At 37.0% G+C, this 15600-nt stretch overlaps 1 protein-coding gene across 3 annotated transcripts in view; it reads right to left on the reverse strand.

Moving 5' to 3' along the window:
• LOC127170958 (receptor tyrosine-protein kinase erbB-4) overlaps nucleotides 1-15600 on the reverse strand; it is a 391542-nt gene that overhangs the window by 326544 nt on the left and 49398 nt on the right. The window lies entirely within an intron of this gene.

Consider the following 15600-nt stretch of genomic DNA (forward strand, 5'->3'; position numbering starts at 1 on the left):
CGCTGCAGTAAAAGAGCATCATTCATGTAGGAAAAAGCCAAGCTTGTTGAAGACGAACAGTGACAGGAATCGTAAAGATATACCTCACGGTTCAGAACAATCTGCAACAACCCGTTTGGCACTTAATAACAAGTGACATTTAACATGAAACAAATAAAAGAACAGCAGTACAGGTGTCTACCTCCTCTGTCGTGAGAAATGTGCTTTACGCGGCACTATAAAAATATCTGACACAACATACTCCTCTAGTTCTCTCATTTTTCAGATGAGGCCAGCACAAAAGAGATTTTGATAGAAATACGAACAGAAGAACCTTGAGCAGTAAAAGGACCAGCACGCTTATTGCGATCATTAACACGGCTTCCTGTAGAGAAAGGCATTTTGTGCCTTAGGAACTTAAATGAAAGAGAATGTTTCTCACTCTAATGTCGAATCCAAATTTGGCTTCCAACTAGTGGTCCTGTAGTGACATCACACAGCAGCACTTGTTTCAGGGTTTAAAACCATCACTGATACAGAAGGTGATTTAGGTTTCTCTTGAAAATGATTCATATTATTTTACTATTTTAAGATAGATAGATAGATAGATAGATGGATAGATAGATGGATAGATAGATGGATAGATGGATGGATGGATGGATGGATAGATAGATAGATAGATAGATAGATAGATAGATAGATAGATAGATAGATAGATAGAAAGATAGATAGATAGATAGATGAAGTGATGACAAATCGATTAATTGCATCCAAAATAGAAATCTGTGTTTACATAATATACATAGATACATGGATAGATAGATAAGTGCTGACAAATCGATTAATCGCAATTAATCACATCCAAAATAAAAGTGGATGGATAGATAGATGGATGCATGGATAGATGATATATATATATATATACACACACACACAGTACTGTGCAAAAGTCTTAGGCCACTAGTATTTTCATCAGCTAAAAAATGGTTTAAAGTCAGTTAAAGTCAGTCTTTTGCTGTAGTGTGTCAGTAGGAAATATCAGATTACATTTCCAAACATTCATTTTGCCATTAATCGTAATAATCCAGTGAGATTTTTGTTTGCACAAGGAGTCTGACAATAGCGAGTGCTCCACACAGAGATCTGATCTCACCATCATCCAGTCTGTCTGGAATGACATGAAGAAACAGAACAAACTCAGACAGACTAAATCCAGAAGAACTGTGACAAAGTCTCCAGGATGCTTCAAGAAACCTACCTGCAAAGCTGCAGCACTGTTAAAAGTTTTAGGCTCTTGTGTAAAAATGCTGTAAAATGAGGATGCTGTCATAAATAGATTTTCTTTATCAATTACCTTCTATAAACTAAATGAAATCAACATTTGGTGCGACCATTCTTTGCGTTTACAGCAGCTTTTGCCCTAGGTGCACTTGCGCAAAATTTTTCAGGTAGCTTTGCAGGTAGGTCTCTTGAAGCATCTTGGAAACGTTGCCACAGTTCTTCTGGATTTACTCTGTTTCAGTTTGTTCTGTATCTTCATGTCATTCCAGAGACAGACTGGATGATGATGAGATCAGATCAGCGTGGAGCACTGGCTGTTGTCAGACTCCTTGTGCAAACAAAAATCTCACTAGATTATTACAATTAATGGCAAACAGAATGTTTGGAAATGTAAACCTTTCTAGATCTTTTACTGACACACTACAGCAAAAGATCTAGAAATAACTGACTTTAAACCATTTTTTAGCTGGTGAAAATACTAGTGGCCTAAAACTTTTGCACAGTACTGTGTGTATATATATATACATATATATATATGATTAATCGCATTCAAAATAAAAGTCTGCTTACATAATATAGATAGAACGATAGATAGATAGATAGATAGATAGATAGATAGATAGATAGATAGATAAAGTGCTGACAAATCGATTAATCGTGATTAATCGCTTCCAAAATAAAAGTCTGTTTACATAAGATAGACAGATAGATAGATAGATAGATAGATAGATAGATAGATAGATAGATAGATAGATAGAACGATAGATAGACAGACAGATAGATAGAAAGATAGATAGAACGATAGAATGATAGATAGATACATAGATAGATAGAAAGATAGAACGACAGAATGATAGATAGATAGATAGATAGATAGATAGATAGATAGATAGAACGATAGATAGATGGATAGACAGATAGATAGATAGATAGATAGATAGATAGATAGACAGAACGATAGATAGATAGATAGATAGATAGATAGATAGATAGATAGATAGATAGATAGATAGATAGATAGATAGATAGATAGATAGATAGATAGATAGATAGATAGATAGATAGACAGATAGACAGACAGATAGAAAGATAGACAGATAGATAGAACGATAGATAGAACGATAGATAGATAGATAGATAGATAGATAGATAGATAGATAGATAGATAGATAGATAGAGTTGTGCTGACACAGATCAATAGATAACAAGGAATAAACTAAGTTTATAAATATACCAAAAATATATTATAAATTAGTTATCATAATTTACAATAGTATATTTATAAAGTAACATTAATTAATTACTTAATTATTTATTAGTTCATGATAACTAATGCATTCAGTAATTCCTAATTTAAAATAGATCCTTATTGTAGTGTCTTATCCACTTTCTGTTCAGTTAACCTTTAGTTTAGTCAGTCACAGTTAAAGAGAGATGTTGCAATTTCAACAAGCAGGTGTCCAATTCCCAGCCGTACATGGATAATTAGTGGAGTTTTATGTGGTAGCCTGTGAAGGATCCACAGCATATGACCACTGCTATAAACACGACCCTACACAAGCGAAAGAAAACATTAACCCAGCAACCTGATAGAGCAAACAACTATTGAGCAAGGCCAAGTAGATATATCATATCATGGTTAATTTCCTGATTGCCCTGACATCATGACATAAATAGGTTATCTACGGTAGTGTGTCCTCAAATCACCATAGCACAGTCGGAGAATAAAACGTCAGGTTTTTGAGATTTAAACTTCTAGACATCTAACTCATAATATTGACTTTGACCGAAGAGAGTGATAAAATAAACAGCATGGGCTCTAAAAGCACAAATGGCACTCCAACTGCAGAGCAGTGAATATATGTGGAGCATTGCTGTGCCGCTGGCTTTGAACGCTAGCGCTTGCTCCTCTCCTGAGGAGGTGCTAGCTGGCAGAACCGCAGGCAGAATTGTTCAGGCTCAGACAGGTGGGTGATACAGCCCTATAAAGCATCAAGTTACTGAATCACGAGAGATCTGTGCATGCCAGGCATGTGTGCTTGTTTTGTTTTCGCGTTAGAGAAGGGGTTGGGTTGAGTATTTTAGTTTAACATAAGCCTTGATCTGTGAGTAAAGTTAGTTTACAATAGCTGTTTAGAACAGTTTACTGAATTTTGCACAGTACATACAACATACTGCCATGTAAAGCAATGTATTACGCGATGCATTTTCAATACAGGAGTTTGTTGAATGTAAAAACATTTGTTACATGATCATCAAAATATCTAATTTAGCAATCTTTCTAAATTCATTGCAATGGCAAAAGTTGATTGACAATAAATGTCAAAGTTGTAAAATAAATGACGTTCAACAAGTTCAACGGTTGAATGCAATACAAAAACAATTTGTAGTAGCAACGACGAGGTGTGGGTGGATAGTGGGGTTTAGACTCGACAGCAAATCCACACGCTGAGGGATTTCTGTCAGCCACAATCCTGACAAATGTCTTTGGCTGAGACTACGGAGTAAAACAAACAGACTGAGACAGCTCTGAAGGTGAGGCGCAAAAAAACACACTAAATATCCCTGAGAAAGCTGTCTGTGTATGTGTGCGCGCCTACAGATTTGTTCCAAAACCTAGTGAGCCCTATTTTAAGGCACAGGCACTATATCTCACGAAGAAGCCAACTGCAGAATGCATCGCAATGAGCCCAGAATGCATTATAATGAAGTGAAAGTAAAAGTGGGGAAAAAATAAACAATTCATTCATCATTTGTTTTGAGCTTCTAATTTTTTATTAAAACGTATTAAAGAGATAGGTTTCATTAAAAATATCTTAATTTGTGTTCTGAAGATGAACAGAGGTCTTACGGGTTTGGAACGACATGAGGGTAATTAATGACAGAATTTTCATTTTTGGGCGAACTAACCCTCTAACTTGAAATGACAGACTTTACTCTGGTGAATGTGTAGAGAATTCTAAATTAACCAATTTTGAGGCTAGATACAACCTTAGAAGGCAGCAGCCTATGTAGGAAGTACGCAGCTCACTAAGTTTTGGAACAGACTCTATGTATGTATCTGTCTGTGTGTGAGTTTATGAATACCGATAGAGGCCCTTTGTTGACAGAAACTAGCAGGTGACACATGGTGAATGGGCTTAATTCTGAAGGCCACCCTAAAAATATCTCAAGCCTTACACCAGACTACTGCCAGCAACACACACACTCACCGGCACTCACACACACAGCAACAGGGCACACATTCCTGCCAACTGGCTGGTGTAAGTTGAAAACACTGAGTGTTTAGTACAACTGAATTCCTCTTCATGTGTGCTGGGCTCCACCCTGCACTCGGGAGCCCTCGACATCTGTCTCCAGGGGTCCTGAGTCACGGGCTGGGGTGGCCGGTTGTCGAAACCCAAAGGAGACAGACTGGATCCTGGCCCTGTGTCGGGGAGAGCCCAACGACACCATCTGTCTCTCATCTGCTCTACTTCAGTGTGACGAGTCATGCCGCAGCACTCGAGGGGATTTAGGAGAGTGTTTCCAAGCGTGAGCGTGAATGTACCGTATGTACATGTGTACACATACTCACAGAGAAAATCCAGAATGATGCTTTCTTCTGTGACAGCAAAAGCCTACAGTGACTGAGGTATGTCCTGACAGGCAGCTGTGTACACACCTGAGGTCTGCCGTGCGATTGTCAGCAGGCATCTGGAAGGCTTGACTGTCTGCATGCTGAAACGTTTCTCAGGCTCTGTGTTGCTGTGGTGTGGAGCTGTTCTTTTACTCTCCTCCTCCTTTTAGCCTTACTGTTTGCTCTGAGCTGGAGGCAGACAGCCGGAGTGATGTGGACTGTCTGCAGCATGCCTGTCAGGTTACAAAAAGCAATACGTCCACCTGTCACCTCCTCTAGTCAGGCTCCCATCACCCTCCTGTCATACTACCACTGGCCTCTGCACAGAATCCAGCTTCAAACTCGCTGACGCAGCATCGCCAATCCCACATGGAGACGGTGTACACACTAACATGCTCAAACACATTAGACACATACACACATTCAAGCAAATCAAAGAAAAAGAGAGTAAAGGAGGGGAGGGTAAAGGTAAGTAAAGGGAAGGGAAGGAGAAAGGAGCAAGAAAAGATGAAAGGAAATGGAAAAGAAAGTTGAAACTGAAAGGAAAGAGGAAGAAGAGGAAAGAAGAAAAGGAAAAGAGAAAACTATGAGAGAAGTGAAAGAAGAAAAGAAAAAAGAAACAGGAAAATGGAAAGGATAGAGGAACAAGTAAATGGAACGGGAAAAGGACAGGACAGGACAGGACAGGACAGGACAGGACAGGACAGGACAGGAAAGGAAAGGAAAGGAAAGGAAAGGAAAGGAAAGGAAAGGAAAGGAAAGGAAAGGAAAGATGGAAAATGTAAGGAAGCAGGGAAGGGGAAAAGGAACAAGGGAAGAAAAAAGGAACAGAAAAGGGGAACAAAGGAAAGAAAAAAATAAAAGGTAGGGGAAGATGAAAAGGAACAGGGAAAAGAACAGGACAGGCCAGGACTAGAAAGAAAAGGAAAGGCAAGGCAAGGAAAAGAAAGGCAAGGAAGATGGAAAATGTAAGGACACAGGGAAGGGGAAAGGGACCAAGAGAAGACAAAAAGGAACAGAAAATGAAAACAAAGGAAAGGAAAAAATGAAAAGGTAAGGGAAGAAGAAAAGGAACAGGGAAAAGGACAGGACAAGAAAAGCAAGGCAAGGCAAGGCAAGGCAAGGAAAGGAAAGGAAAGGAAAGGAAAGGAAAGGAAAGGAAAGGAAAGGAAAGGAAAGGAAAGGAAAGGAAAGGAAGGGAACAGAAAAAGGGAACAAAGGAAAGAAAAAATGAAAGGATGGGGAAAATGAAAAGGAACAGAGAAAAGGACAGGAGAGGACAAGAAAGGCAAGGAAAGGAAATTAAGATGTAATGAAACAAGGAAAGAAAAGGAACAGAAAAGGGGAACAAAATAAAGAAAAGAAATGAAAAGGAACAGAGAAAAGGACAGGATAGGACAAGACAGGACAGGACAAGAAAGGCAAGGAAAGGAAAGGAAAGGAAAGGAAAGATGGAAAATGTAAGGAAGCAGGGAAGGGGAAAAGGAACAAGGGAAGAAAAAAGGAACAGAAAAGGGGAACAAAGGAAAGAAAAAAATAAAACGTAGGGGAAGATGAAAAGGAACAGGGAAAAGAACAGGACAGGCCAGGACTAGAAAGAAAAGGAAAGGCAAGGCAAGGAAAAGAAAGGCAAGGAAGATGGAAAATGTAAGGACACAGGGAAGGGGAAAGGGACCAAGAGAAGACAAAAAGGAACAGAAAATGAAAACAAAGGAAAGGAAAAAATGAAAAGGTAAGGGAAGAAGAAAAGGAACAGGGAAAAGGACAGGACAAGAAAAGCAAGGCAAGGCAAGGCAAGGAAAGGAAAGGAAAGGAAAGGAAAGGAAAGGAAAGGAAAGGAAAGGAAAGGAAAGGAAAGGAAAGGAAAGGAACAGAAAAAGGGAACAAAGGAAAGAAAAAATGAAAGGATGGGGAAAATGAAAAGGAACAGAGAAAAGGACAGGAGAGGACAAGAAAGGCAAGGAAAGGAAATTAAGATGTAATGAAACAAGGAAAGAAAAGGAACAGAAAAGGGGAACAAAATAAAGAAAAGAAATGAAAAGGAACAGAGAAAAGGACAGGATAGGACAAGACAGGACAGGACAAGAAAGGCAAGGAAAGGCAAGGAAAGGAAAGGAAAGGAAAGAACAAGGGAAGAAAGGAACAGGGAGAAGGACAGGATAAGAAAGGAAAGGCAGGGAAAGGCGAGGAAAAGTAAGGTAAGGTAAGGCAAGGAGCAGGTAAAGTGAACAAGAAAGAAAAGTAACAGAAAACAGGAAAGAAAATGGAAAGATAAGACAAAATGAAACAGGGAAAAACTACAAAGAAAGGAAAGAGGAAGGAAAATGGAAAGAAAATAAGTTAAGGGGAGATGGATAATATAAGGAAAGATGGAAAAGAAAAGAAACAGGGAAATTTAAAGGCAGTAAATGGAACAGGGAAAGTGACAGGGAAAGGGAAAAAGAAATGGAGATGGGAAAGGAAAGAAAAAAAAAGGAACAGGGAAAAAGAAAGAAACTACTAGTTATTTCTAAACAAACTGGTGGAGGGACTGGGAAAGTTTTGGCCTCAACCTGTGCTCTGCTCACTGCCGTCACAAAATCACGGCAGAATCTCATTCATCAAACTTGTGCTGCTCTCAAACAGATGGAGTCTGAACAACTCATGGATTCCTCCCAGAAACATCACTACTGCGAGCATCCATTCATAACATGCTTCATTTCAACTAGTAAGAGCTGTCATGAAAGCAGAAGAACAGAACCAATATTAACTTTACTGCTCAGGCTTATCCGGACTGGACAGTTGCTGTATGCGGGCTGCTGGGTCTAAATTTAGGTTGTCATTAACAGTTGTTGAATGTCTGCACATAGATCTCTACTACTTTAAAACTCAATATGACACTGAGAGACATGGAGGTACTCCTGAAAACTTTTAAAGTACATGGTGAGCATGTACCTATCAAAACTATTACCAGACTGAACAACTTCTAAATTTCCTGGCAATGAAGTGAGAGCTGAATTAGCCTCCCCTGAGATTAATGATTAAATGTTCTTTTAATAGAGTGTTCACTGTTGAGTCAGTGCTTCAGTCCTTTAAAGGGATTTAGTTTAATTACATCATATCTAAAACTAATGACTTCGATATGGTCTTTAGTCATACATGCTCTATAACACTGCTCAACAAGACTCCACATGGGACGACAGCATGGATTAGACCTGGATTTGTTGCCTTGATTAGAAACATAAGTGTCTCCTCACACTACTTTGCCTCTTTGTTCAAGAGAACACACTTTCCACCTCTTTCAAGAATATAAAAGATGTTATTCTACTCCACACCTTCAAAAAAAACAATCATCGGTTGTGTTCCAGCCAAACACTTGACATGATAATTGCAGGCTATCAAATCCTGCTGGCAAATGCAATGGACACTGATCTGGAAACAGTGCAAGCAAGCAATATAATGCCTCAAGTGTAGCATCCATGTGGATTTGACTGAATAAGAACAAGAAGAAAAGCTTTTTTTTTCTGTCTGGAAGAGCACATTGGGTAAGAGGCTGACGCCAGCTCTGAATGGCGTTCTCTAGTGCCCTCTGCTCCACTCTGATTGGCCCCCGGGATGTTGCTGGCATGCTGTAGTACAGTGGCAGTGCTGGATAACCCGGTTATGAACATCTATAAACAATATTGCAATGCTCAGTGTGCCACTTTGATGGAAAAGACATTTAATTATGCAAAAAAAATATAATAAAATCCAAGATTTGTAAAGCTTTTATAGTAAGTATTAGTATTTTAGTATTTAAGTATTTTATATTAAAAATTTCATATATTTAAAAATCATAATATATACATAAATACATGTTATACACACATGAATAAATTATTACAAAACAATGTATAATTTATATGTATGTATATGTCCGGGATCAGTAAAATGTTTAATGTTTTTTAAAGTCTCTTCTGCCCATCAAAATTCCATTTATTTGCTCAAAAATACAGAAAAAAAGTAATATTATTGCAATTTAAAGTAACAGTTTTTTTTATTTTAATATACTTTACAATATAATTTTTTTCTGTGATGCAAAGCTGAATTTTCATAAGCAATTAGTCCAGTCTTCAGTGTCACACAATCCTTCAGAAATCAAAGAAATTAATTTATTATCAAATCAGCACATTTGAATGATTTCTGAAGGATCATGTTACAACTGAATACTGGAGTAATGATGCTAAAAATTCAGCTTTGTATTACAGGAATAAATTCTAATTTAAAGTATACTAAAATAGAAAACCACTATTAAATTAAATGATTCAAAAATACATAAAAAACAGTAATATTGCAAAATGTTATTACAATATAAAATAATGTTTTTATATTAATATACTTTAAAATATAATTTATTCCTGTGATGCAAAGCTGAATTTTCATCAGCTGTTACTCCAGTCTTAAGTGTCACATGATCCTTCAGAAATCATTCTAATATGCTAATTTATTATTAGAATTATCAATTTTGTATACAGTTGTGCTGCCAAATATTTTTTGGGAACCTGTGATTTATTTTTCTTTAGTGAAAGTTAAAAAGAACAGCATTTATTCAAAATATAATTCTTTTCTAACAATGTAAATATGCTATCACTTTTTATTAATTAACACATCCTTGGTGAATAAAAGTACTGATTTCTTTAAAAAAAAGAAAGAGTACAAATTATCCTGTTCTTTTTAACATTTTATTAAATCAAAGAATCCTGAAAAAAAGTATTACAGGTTCCAAAAAAATGTAAGCAGCACAACTGTTTCCAGCACTGATGATAAATCAGCATACTAGAATGATTTTTGAAGGATCATGTGACACTGAAGACTTGAATAATGATTCTGAAAATTCAACTTTAATTACAGATAGAAATTAAATTTTTATGCATATTACTATAAAAAAAACATTGTTTTACATCAGAATAATATTTCACAATATTTTTTTTTCTGTATTTTTGATCAAATGAACACATCATTGATGAGCATAAGAAAAAACCATAAAAAATCTTATTGATCCAAAACTTTTGAGCAGCAGTGTGTGTGTGTGTGTGTGTGTGTGTATATATATATATATATATATATATATATATATATATGTACACACACACACACACACACATCTACAAAAAATGCTAATTTTACAGCAGCTCACTAAGATTTCTAAAACATACACTCCTGTGGATTTACTTTACTTTAAAAGTTGTACAAGCTAAAAATATCTGTGTGTGTTTTCTTTTTTCTTTTTTTTTTTTTTTTTTTATAAAGAAAATGACCCATTCTGGGATGATAATCAACTCTTAGAAGTAACTCTTAAAAGTATGCATAATCAGCCCCAAAAAACTAAAAAGATCCACTTGAAAATTGAAAGCATTTCATTAAAACAGAGATTGAGGGCCAAGTTTAAGTACATTATATTCTCTGAACAGACCTTGAATAGAAGTGATTGAAGTCAAAACACTGCACAACTACACAGTCATTCTGACTGCATTCATGAGTATGAACGATACTCGTGCAAAAACATGCGATTTAAATGAGTACACGCCGGAGATCTACAGCGTACCTCATAAATGAGCTCTCATCTGCTTGAGCAGAGATGAAAGAGCCTAAAGAAGAGGTAGGTCATGCTTTTACCTCAGATCTCTTCTATCTGGTTAAAACCATTCTACAGAAAACACAGATGAAGTCTACTCTCTGCATACCGAACACAACTGTGATTCATGAGCTAAGACAGCATCAAACAACTTCACAGGGAAAAAAAATTTATACCTGCATCACTGCAGGCTTCAACGCCATTTACCGTCTCGTCAAACTCTCATTCTCTGAGAGAGGGGGAGTAATCTGTAGGAAGCCGCGCTGGTTTCATTCATAAACTGTTTCATTACGGATAATGTCTCTTTCGCGCTCTCTCTCTCGTTTCCTCTGACTGTTTACGACAGAAAACCATATATTTTCATGATAATCTTCAGATAAATTGCTTCAGTGCTTTATTGTTATTGCCTCCCTGCTGTGGGAGAGGGCAGTTATCAGTTATAAAACGCACAGGGTAGTACTCAAGAGAGCTCAGCCCAGGTTTGTATGAGGAACTGTCCAGGGCAGAACAGTAAGTCAAAACTGCTCAAAGAAACCAGATCTAGAGTTTAGCCCAAAGGACAGAAGCTTTTAATGGAGGAAAGAGTCTCCGCAGATCTAAAAAACCAGAAATATCCCATCCATATTTGACAATATGACTCTGCTTTACATAAAATTCATTAGTGAATAATGACTGGTGACAAACGTGTCACTGGGGAACATCGGTCACCCGGCTCACTGTCCTTGCAAACTTTTAAAACATCATCGGAGTTAAACTTCATATGTAAATTGTGATGTTTCAACTATAAACAAGTCTCGGCTCATCTATATTCTGGATGCGGCGTTAGAAAAACAGATCCATCAACAACCCATAAACTCCCCGCTTTTCATCTATCTCAGACTGGATGCAGATTTCACAGGTAAAAACCTCATCACTTTTAATTATTTATTTCCCCTAGTATTGACCTATGCTTCACCACACTGGTTCTCAGTTCATTAAGAACCAGAGGCGTTTGAAATTGGTCAATATATTTAACAAACGACCTCTTCAGAAGAGTTACTTGCCATCTCAGCAACTTCGTCCAAGGCCTGCTCCATAGTCGTGCAAATGTTATTTCTGCCTGACATTACATGACGAGAAAGAAAAATGGATAATAATGAGGCCTGAGGGGAAATACATGGAAGGTATATTAGTACTATTTAGAAGTAAAAAGGCAAAACAACAACAACAACAACAACAAAAACAAACAGAACATATTTTAGGGCAATGGTAAAAGGCCTGATAGCAGGAAATTTGTCTCTCTCTCTCATACGCACACACACATCATTTTTATTGTTATTTAACATGGTTTTTGGCTTCAGAAACATCATGCATTAATTGAACTTAAAGAATCTTTCAAACAGTGAATTTCCTTCAAACATTAATTGAAAAACAAATAAAAATGTAAAAATAAATAAATACATACATATATATATATATATATATATATATATATATATATATAGTATATCATGATGTTTGAACTTCATGCATTTAAGTAAAGCAGTGGATTTCCTTTAAATATAGATAAATAAATAAATAAAATTGATCTAATTTACATGGTTATATAATATTAAAAAAAAAATAAAAATCATATATATTTTATATATTTGTATATTACTTCTTGCATTTAAGTTAAGCAGTGGATTTCTTTTAAACAAATAAATAAATAGTTTAAAAAATAGATTAATAAAAAATACATATAAGCTTATCTATCATCTATCTATCTTTTTTTTTTTTACATATTTGCACATTATTTGTATATTATAATATTAGAACTTTATGCTTTTAAGTTATAAAACAGTGAATTTCCTTAAAACAAACAAACAAACAAACAAATAAATAAATAAATGTAAAAAAAAATAGATACAAAACAAAAACAAAAAACAAATTTGGCATTTCTGCATTCAGACATTACGAGAAGTTTGGATGAATCACGCAACGAACGTGTTTTTCCATAATCGATCACTCAAGCCCACCCCTCACGAAAAACCTGTATGGTTCTATAGTGTATAGTGCCGTAGTATATATGATCCTGTCCTCAGTGTTCGAATGAAGTGTGACCGTGCCAGCATTAAAGAGATAAATGACTGCTAGAGTCTTTGTCTTCCTCATCTCACCGCTGGGTGGCTAATGACAATGGAGAGCCCTTTGCGTTGGTGAACAGAATATTGACTGGAGCCGAAGATTTACGCCTAGACTCCTGATCGCAGAAGGTTCCCGGACATGACAAATATAGCTTGTAATTGAGTTTGGTCAGTGGGTCGTGTTTGAACAGAAGAAGAGGAGAGAGAAGAAATGAGTGTTTGTTGGTTTGAGCCCAAGTTCCTGCCACCAAATAGATGAAGAGGAAAAAACAGAAGGTGTTTACCACTTAGAAAAAGGGGAAAATGCTGGAAGAAACGATGAGGTGCTGGGTGGTTCCTTTTCTATCTGTTAGCAGAGGAGCAGCTCTGGTGTGTGAAGCTCTTAGTGTGGGGTGAGCGTGACGGCCGCCATCGATCTGTGACGGCCAGTGGAAATGCCACGTCCCTGTTGGTGGGCAGTGAGGTGACGGATACTCAGCTGGTGACAGCCACCACCCTCTGAGATTACATTTTCCAGGTGAAAGATCTACCAATAAAACTCACAGACTACTTTCCCTTCAAAATCAACATCTTAGTAATCTTACTTCAAAAGATTAATTCACTACCATAATTAAAATTTCCTGGTAATTTATTCACCTCCATGACATTCAAGATGTTCATGTCTTTCTTTAATCATAAGTTTTTGAGGAAAACATTCCATGTTTTTTCTTCATATAGTGGACTTCAATGGGAGCCAACGAGTTTCATTGCAGTTTCATTGCAGCTTCAAACGCTACACAATCCCAGCCGAGAAATAAGGGTCTAATCTAGCTAAACGATGAGTCATTTTCTTAAAGGAAAAAAATGTATATACTCTTTAACTACAAATGCTCGTCTTGCACTAGCTCTTCAATGCGGATGCAGGATTTCATGCATTGCAAAGGTCATGCATGGTTAGTTCTTCGTCTGTGTACTTCGGTTCAAAAAGGTCCATCTCATCTTCTCCTCCAACTTCAAAATCGCCCAACATCGTTGTTTTACCGTTTTTTTTGTAAAAGAGCATTTGACTTTTTTTGCATGGTCGCTTTGTAAACACTTGGTTGATATTTCTGCCTACGCCACGTTTGACCTTTCCAATGTAAATTACGAGCTAGTGCAAGACAAGCATTTGTGTTTAAAAAGTATATAATTTTTCTCTTTTTCTAAGAAAATGACAATGTTTGAAGCTGCATTGAAACTGCAATTTGGACCTTTAACCCACTGATCTCCATTGAAGTCCACTATATGGAGAAAAATCCTGGAACATTTTCCTCAAAAAAACGTAATTTCTTTGCGACTGTTGAGGCTTATCTACGAGCTTCACCGGCTAAATTTTGCTTGCTATGGCCTTTCTCCTAAGGCTTTTCCTCTGCCACGCTCCAAGAGTCGCAGCATCCAAGATCATGCAAACCCAGTCTGTAGCAGCTCTGTGCCAGGGGTATGATGTCATTCATGGAGCAGAGTGTTTGTCCTGAGAGGCAGGATTCTTCCAGATGGACAGAGCTCATCAGGGCCACGTGGATCTGCAGTCATTCTGCTGCCGAGAATTTCAGAGCCTTTGCCAGGTAGAATCCTCCGAAAATACACAATGATACATTGTACTTCTGCCTGTGGAAATGCTAGAGCTTGTTTTCTTTCTTAAATTAACTTAACATTTAAAGGGAAGCCAGGGTATTAAGACTTCTGTTGCTTAATATAACATGAATGATGTCTCTTATTAAATTATGTAGTGGAAAACCCATGAAAGATTTACGTTATGTAAAAAATCCACATTGTTTCATTCATATTTTGGACTATGAGGAGGGAGGGGGCACAGTTATTTCGAAGAACAGTTCGCACAGTTATAGCCGAGAAACTCCTTTAGTGGCTGCGGCGACATGACAAGTGTTGGCATGTTTACATCCAGCCAGGATGGCATCTAGTGTTTCTCGTCTCTGCCGTTCGGAAGCTCTTTCAATAGCTGTGGTTTACTAAAAGCCTCAAAGGCATCAGGGTTGAAGTAGAAAGAACAAAGAAGTGGGTCTTTAGAAAGTGTTATTCGTTCCCTTTTTTTCCTCATCTTCTTATATTGCTAAGAAAGCATTGACTTACATCGCTTCTCTTGTTGCCCTTCAACTGAAAATTACAACCAAAAGCCGCACAATGTGGCACCATATCTGTATTTTATTTTCCGAGTTGTGTATTCAGAGTTGTGTTATGGTAAAAACAGCAACAGGTAGCAGCAGTAGCTCACCGAGTGCAACTATTTCATGTCATCAAAAATAATGGCACCCCCCATAGTCCAAAATATGTATAAAATGATGTGGACTTTACATGACGTAACTCTTTCATGGGTTTTCTACTACATATTTCAGTAAGAGATATCAGTTATGTTATATGATGCCATACAAGTCTTAATACCCAGGGCTCCCTTTAAGTTCCCAGCTGGTAGGGCTGGGAATCGATTCCAAACAGAATCAATTCCGAGGCTTTGGGAATTGAGAGTCGATTCCAAAGTTTGAAATCAAGGGGAATGGACTCCTCATTCAGAGCCATTTTCAGTTCAACAAAGATTATCTGTGGGTGCCTCTCAAATGGAAGGCTGCATATCTCGGCTGCTACGCCTTCAAACGTCGCTGAATGTCGATTCATAAAAATAAACTGAATGAAAAGTTGATACTGAGCTTGAGAGTGCATCTTATTGAGTGATAAACCACAAGCTCTTATATCAGTGTTGTTGTTAATGTTCTGGTTATTTTGTTTCAGAGTACAGCTCATTAATTTTGTACAAAGCATATGGTTAGAGAAAACACAACTAAAGTATTTGGCCCTTGCAACTTAAAAGCATGTGGAACGATATCACATTCTGAAAGACCTTGTGAAGACAGATGCAGACAGAAGACATTCATCAGCCATTGTGGTGAGCTTTTTCGCATCATTAAATTTAAGTGAATATTTGTACTTTTTGGTTTAAAACTTAAACTTTAAAACTTTTACTCAAGAGTACAAGTGGTTCAAAGTATATT

The sequence above is a fragment of the Labeo rohita genome, chromosome 9, assembly GCF_022985175.1.
Source record: "Labeo rohita strain BAU-BD-2019 chromosome 9, IGBB_LRoh.1.0, whole genome shotgun sequence".
In the NCBI taxonomy this organism is placed as follows: domain Eukaryota; kingdom Metazoa; phylum Chordata; class Actinopteri; order Cypriniformes; family Cyprinidae; genus Labeo; species Labeo rohita.